The sequence below is a fragment of the Nicotiana tabacum genome, chromosome 11, assembly GCF_000715075.1.
Source record: "Nicotiana tabacum cultivar K326 chromosome 11, ASM71507v2, whole genome shotgun sequence".
NCBI classification, from domain to species: domain Eukaryota; kingdom Viridiplantae; phylum Streptophyta; class Magnoliopsida; order Solanales; family Solanaceae; genus Nicotiana; species Nicotiana tabacum.
Genome location: NC_134090.1, coordinates 3,309,230 through 3,316,564, shown reverse-complemented (window position 1 = coordinate 3,316,564; position 7,335 = coordinate 3,309,230).

Here is a 7,335-nt window from a genome sequence, read left to right as displayed (position 1 = left end):
GATTTTTCTCTTAAAAATCCATTTAGAACCCAAAAGTTTATTTTCAGGAGGAAGATCAACCAATTCCCATGTATGGTTGTTCAATATAGATTCTATTTCACTATTAACTGCCTCTTTCCAAAACAATAATTCCGAAGAAGTCATAGCTTCTTTAAATGTTTGAGGCTCATTCTCCAATAAGAAAGTCACAAAATCTGGTCCAAATGAAGTAGAAGTTCTTTGACGTTTACTACGTCTTGGATCCTCCTGATTACATGTACTTTCTTTTGTTTCTTCCCGAGGTCGTTTAGATCCTTCACCAAACGACTCACATTCCTTTTTATACGGATATATATTTTCAAAGAACTCAGCATTATCTGATTCTATAACCGTATTATTATGAATGTCGGGATTTTCTGATTTATGAACCAGAAATCGATATGCTTTACTATTTATCGCATATCCTATGAAAATACAATCAACGGTTTTCGGTCCTATCTTTACCCTTTTGGGTTTAGGAACTTGCACTTTTGCCAAACACCCCCACACTTTAAAATAATTCAAGTTGGGCTTCCTTCCTTTTCATTTTTCATATGGAATGGATTGTGTTTTGCTATGGGGCACTCGATTTAATATTCGATTAGCCGTAAGAATGGCTTCCCCCAACAAGTTCTGTGGCAAACCAGAACTTATCAACAACGCGTTCATCATCTCCTTTAATGTGCGATTCTTTCTTTCCGCAATCCCATTAGATTGGGGCGTGTAAGGGCTGTTGTTTGATGAATAATTCCATATTCTAAACATATTTCTTCAAAAGGAGATTCATATTCACCACCCCTATCACTTCTTATCATTTTTACTTTCTTGTTAAGTTGTGTTTCAACTTCATTTTTGTATTGCCTGAATGCGTCTATTGCTTCATCTTTACTATTCAGTAAGTAAATATAGCAATATCGAGTACCATCGTCAATAAAAGTTATGAAATACTTCTTTCCACCGCGAGATGGTATTGACTTCATGTCACAAATATCTGTGTGAATTAAATCTAAAGGATTTGAATTCCTTTCAATTGACTTATAAGGATGTTTAACATACTTAGATTCTACACATGTTTGATATTTTGATTTTTTGCATTCAAACTTAGGCAGTACTTCCAAGTTAATCATTTTTCGCAAGGTTTTATAATTGACATGACCCAAACGTACATGCCATAAATCATTTGACTCAAGTAAGTAAGAAGAAGCTGAAATATTATTATTGTTTTCCACAACCATTACATTCAGATTGAAAAGGCCCTCGGTGAGGTAGCCTTTTCCTACAAATATTTCATTCTTACTTATGACAACCTTGTCGGACACAAAAACTCACTTAAAACCGTGCTTAACAAGAAGCCCAGTAGAGACTAAATTCTTTCTCATTTCGGGAACATGAAGGACATTGTTCAAAGTCATGACCTTGCCAGAAGTCATTTTCAGAAATATCTTCCCATATCCTTCAACTTTTGCTGTTGAAGCATTTCCCACCAAGTTACATTCAGAAAGCATGACACACAAGTTATCAACATCATCATGCTTTACTACCATGTTTGCTTGACCCCTTTTCTTGTCTTTCTTCGGAGCACGACACTCCGTAGATTTGTGTCCGATTTTCCCACAGTTGTAGCAGTTTCCACTGAACCGCTTCTTGCTTGGGTTGTATTTCGGAACAGAAGCCTTCTTCCTCTTTTTGTTATCTTCAACAATATTTGCTCCCATTATTGTTGAATTTCCACGGCCTCTCCTTTCAGCAGCTTTATTGTCCTCTTCGATTCTCAACCGAACAATGAGATCTTCAAGGGACATTTCCTTTCGTTTGTGTTTCAAATAATTTTTGAAATCCTTCCACAACGGAGGCAACTTCTCAATCATTACTCCCTCGATCTGTCTCAAATTATTTGTCGTGTTTCTGTTTTACACGTTCCTTAAGAAAATATTAAATAGGATAGGTTTTGACTGTTTTACTCTTATTTATATTTTAAGATGTAATATCTCTTCATTTAATATTTAGTCATAGTCATAGTTGAGATGTTTGTAATCTTCAAGGATAATTATTACTAAGGGTAAAAAAGAAAAAAAAATAACCAATTTTGTCTTGAGCTTCTAAAATGACAAACAATTTGAGATAGCTATTTTTAGCAACCACGACTAATAATATGAGACGGGGGGAGTAATCGTGTAACTATAAATAACTACACTATTTATAATTTCTTTTAACTGATCAAATCACGTAAACTTCTTCGCACTTTTCTTATAAAAAAGGACAATCCGATGTATAAAGTATCACGCGTTCAGGGTTCGAGGAAGGACCGCACTCCAAGAATATGATATAGACAGTCAACCCTAACGCAAATATCAATGACAGTTTTAACGACTCGAACTCGTAACCTATAGGTTACACGGAGACGATTTTCCTCGTAACAAAGTTAAACAAAATTATATCCACTAGAAGTTGACATATGAGAGAAGAGTGTGGTGGTAGTGGTGTGTGTATGGGGGTGAGATATGTAATCGGGTGGTGGGGAGGGGGGTAAGGAAAGTAGAACCCTAGATGGCCCATTCCTCGAAAAGAGGGGTTGAATAATGTATGAATGAAGACAGGAGAAGGTAATAAATGCAAAGGGAAGCAGAAGAGTACAGAGCTTTTTTGGGCCAGAGAGCAGAAAGGATAGATGGATGTGAGAGGAAAGAAAGTAAAATCATTTTGTAATCGATTGCTTTATGATTGAAGAGAAAGAAAATAAATACACTTACTCCTACTGCACACTGCACTCATGCTAGAGTACAGAATAGAAAAGTGATTGTGACTTCCTATTTTCCCTTGGTAAACATTTATTCCTACCTAATATTTATACTAAATTAATAAAATATTTAAGATATATATATATATATATATATATATATATATATATATATATATATATATATATATATATATATATATATATATATATATTGTTAATATCAAAAACATTACACTATTAGGTAAAAACAAAAATAAGTTTCCTTAAAATATGAGATTTGTCTTGAGCCGAAGGTCTATGGAAATAACATCTCTACCTGTATAAATTAACTCGGGATAAAGTTTGCGTACACACTATCCTCTCCGGATACCATTTGTGGAATTTCACTAGATATATTTATTATTAAAATATAAGATTTATAATTTTAAAAATAATTATATATTAGTTGCTATAACAGATAAATATGACCTGATTGTAATAAAAATTACTTATGATTGACAACTACTCCATAACTTAAAATTTATCAGTAAAGCAAGAAATATTTAAGTATACTCCTTTCTCTCACTCTCTAACTAAAGAAAGGAAAGGAAAAGAAAAGTAAGAAGGAAAGGAAAGAAAAGGCTTTAATTACTAAGCTTTTTCATTATCACTTTACTTTTTCTATGACTAAAAGTTAAAGCACAATGCTATGATGGCAATATGATGAGAGAATAGAATTGTGGTTTCTCTGCAGTTGAGTTTATTGACAATTTACTGGCTTAGGGTCCCCTTACCTTTGATTGTGACTTGAGATAAATAAAATAGTAGAAAATATCCCTATTATGTATACATGTAGTATACCATGTACTGAAATTCACTTTGCCTCTTTTGACCAAGAATCTTTTTTTCCCCCTAAAATTTTAGACAATTTTTAATCCGTGTTAGAAATTATTTATATTCGGTAGTTAAAAAATGTATAAAATTTGTATATATATATATATATATATGTCATGGGCTGCTTTAATCCCCGGCAACGACGCCAAAATTTGACGAGCGCAAAACATACACTTAAATTGTGCTCGCTAGTCAAAGATAGTATAGTATAATATTGTGTCCACATGGATTGGATTTAAATAGTATTCTCATTGTTTCTAACTTGATTGCTATCCAGGAGGATCAACAGTTGAGATTTATATGATTAATAACAAAATTTAACTAAGAATCTAAAATCTACAGCTATTGACTAGTGACTATCGAAACGAGGAATAAACAAGGAATAAGCAATTAAGCTCTTGACATGATAGGTGCAAGATATTTGTTCGGGATCTAACTCTAGGTAATTCACTTCCAATGTTCAAGTGAGTCTCTCGAATTCACTCTATTATTAGTTCAAACGTTCAGCAGAAACTCCTCTCTCGATTAAGTCTTAACCTCACGAGATGAACCAATTTAAGCACTGTGAAGATATGCAAAGAATGCATAGTGGATTGTCTTTAGGAAAACCTCTTTCGATTATTCTCCTAACTAGGTTTAATCAATGATTCAACTAGTCTTTTTCGATTACTTTGAAGAATCTATGAACTCAACCAACAATATAATGCAAAGATATCACAAGTTATGCCTCTCTCGATTACATGAACTAGTAAATATAGATACAATAATTAAATCTTTCAAAACAATTCAAATACACAAAAAATAGAGTTATAATCCATAAACAATCATCAATACACCAAATCCATCAAAACCCAAAAGGAACTACTCCATAGACATGGAGAAGTTCTTCACAAATGTAACTTTAAGTATAGAAAAACATAAATTCAATCCAAACTCGGATCTTGAGTGAGGAAAGAATGATGCAATTTTTGTGCTTGTGTTCTTCCCAAGCCTCCTTAGGTCGAAAATCTGTCAAAAGTCCCCGAACATGTAATATATACGCTATACTCAGTATTTGCAGCAATAATAATTGACTGCACAGCGCATCAATTATAGCGCATATAATTGATGCATTATGCGGTCAATTATTATGGTTGCAAATACTGAGTATAATACATATATTACATGCGCTATATCTTAACGGGGTAACTGACCATTGAGATATAACACATATTTTAAATGCATTATACATAATATGATACTTAATATTTTTTTTCATCTATTTTTGTCTCTCGAGTCAAATTTATAATATTTTTGTTCCGGACTCTAAATTTTTTACCGTGGGTAAGGACTAGCAAAGGGGTGTGTAAAGAGACTGACAATGTCCTTCAGTAGTATTGTCTGCCCCGCATTCAAAGCGCGCCCATTGAGTATTTGCTTTACTGTTATTACTATTCTCCTAAATAATGCCAATCTCATGCACTGTCACATTCTATTGTTGTAATACAGTTTACCCTCTGTTTCTGCACTTTTTTAACTCTTTATACCATTTCATGTTTAGCTAAGTACTTTTTGTCCACTTTTCAAACCCCAATCTACCCTCTTCACTCATCATCCCGAAGAGTCAATATAATTATAAAAAATAAAAATAAAAACAGTCTAATACACAAGGTACAGTCAAACCTCTCTATAGCATACTCGTTTGTTCCTATATATTTTGGCCACTATAGTGAAGTGTTGTTATAGAGGACATAGAGTCAAACCTCTTTATAACAGTTTCGTTTGCTCCTATATTTTTTGGCTACTATAGTAAAATGTTGTTATAGAGGATATATATTATAACATAACATAATAATCGATTCCGAAAAATCTTGGCTTTTATAGTGAATGGTTGTTATATGGGAATGATGTTATAGAGATGTCTGACTGTATATTATAACATAACATAATAATCGTTTTCGAAAAAAACTTGGCTTTTATAGTGAATGACTGTTATATGGGGATGCTGTTATAGAGAAGTTGTACTATATCTCGTATTCACATAAGGTTCGGGGTAGGACCACATTTCAAGTGGTAGGATGTACGTAGACATCCTACCCTAATACAATTATTAGTGGCTGCTTCCACAGATCGAACTCATGACCTATATGTCATACAGAGACAACTTTATCGTTACTCCAAGACTCCTCTTCACTATGAAGAGTCAATATATCGTCCAATAAAAAAGTTAGGCTGAATAGCTTAATACACATCTCTATTTGTCCTGTTTTTACATCTCAACCTCCCTAATCCACGTGGTTTCGATCCGAACATATATTTTCGATATACATTCAAATTTTCTATAACATTCCTCCTTTATAACTTTATTTTATTATAATGACCAATTTTTTTTTTTTAAATCGATTTTTCTTGTTATGTTATTTTATATACTCTTTATAATATCATTTTGCTGCAGAAGCCAAAAAATGTCCAGACACATGAAATAGTGGATGCACTTCAAACCAGTAAATAGTGCTGCACCTGCCACTGTACGTACTACTAAAAAATAAAAATTAGCGACGTACAAATTCTGTAATTAATTAGAAAAATTTATCACTAATCATATTTAGTAATATATTATCAAGAAATTACGTCACCTACAAGCAATTTATTGACATACTGGCGACGAACTTTGTAACTAATTTCAGTTTTTGTTTTTTAGAGTGCTGTGAAGAGAGGTAAATGTATGCCAGAAGGAAAGTCTTTTGTGAAATTTGAACGTTTAAGTGTTGAGTTATGTTAGAAACTATTAGATTGTAACTCCAATCTCGAGAATTTCTATTTTTGTTGTCCTTTTTTTCTTCTTCTAATTTTTCATCCTTTCTTTTATTTTTGCAGTCCGTGAGTCTTTAAACAGTGGACCCAAAATTTCAAAATTTAGGCATATGTCATAGCCTATATTTATGTCACATTGTAAAGGGGAGTAGGGGATGTTTTGTAAAATCAGGAAAGTGTCTTTTTAGAAGCAAAGAAGACTGAATTTGAAGCCCTTTTTATAAAATTTACTATTGACTTTTTTGTAGATTTGAAATCAATTATTTTACTTTGTTTATTTTCAGTAATTTCAACCATATCTTTCTTTTCTAAATATAGGGGGTTTTAGTACAGTAGGCTACAGAAGGAGTTGCTAAGTAGAGAAGGTTTCCAACATTCCTTTTGGGTTCAAAATTTGTTCATTTTGTATATCTGTTTAGGCTTTGATTTTTGCAAAAAGCCCAAATTCTAGGGGTCCTTCTTAGACTTTGAATTGAATTGTCAGATGGTCATTAACCCAACAAGTTGACCATCTGTTGGAGAGCCCCCCCCACCCCCATCCCCCCCCCAAAAAAAGAGTCCGAAATCAAAATGTGGTTCTTTTTGACTTAAACGATCGAAATATGTGGGAAAAAAAAATAGTGACCAAAATATGTATAACGCCCTTTCAAAGGGTGCTATACCTTAACGGCCGTTTGCCCGTTAAGGTATAGCGCCCTTTAAAAGGGCGTTATACGTGGACGGGACGTATAGCGCCGTTTATTAAGGCGTTATACATATTTTATGGGCCCACCAATAATTCTTATGGGCTTAACTGACATAACAATAATTCAAATGGATATGACGCCCTTATTTAAGGCGCTATACATAAAAATATTGTACCCTCGGACTGGTTTTTGCCCTATTTAAGAAGGTTAAGAATTTTCTAAAAA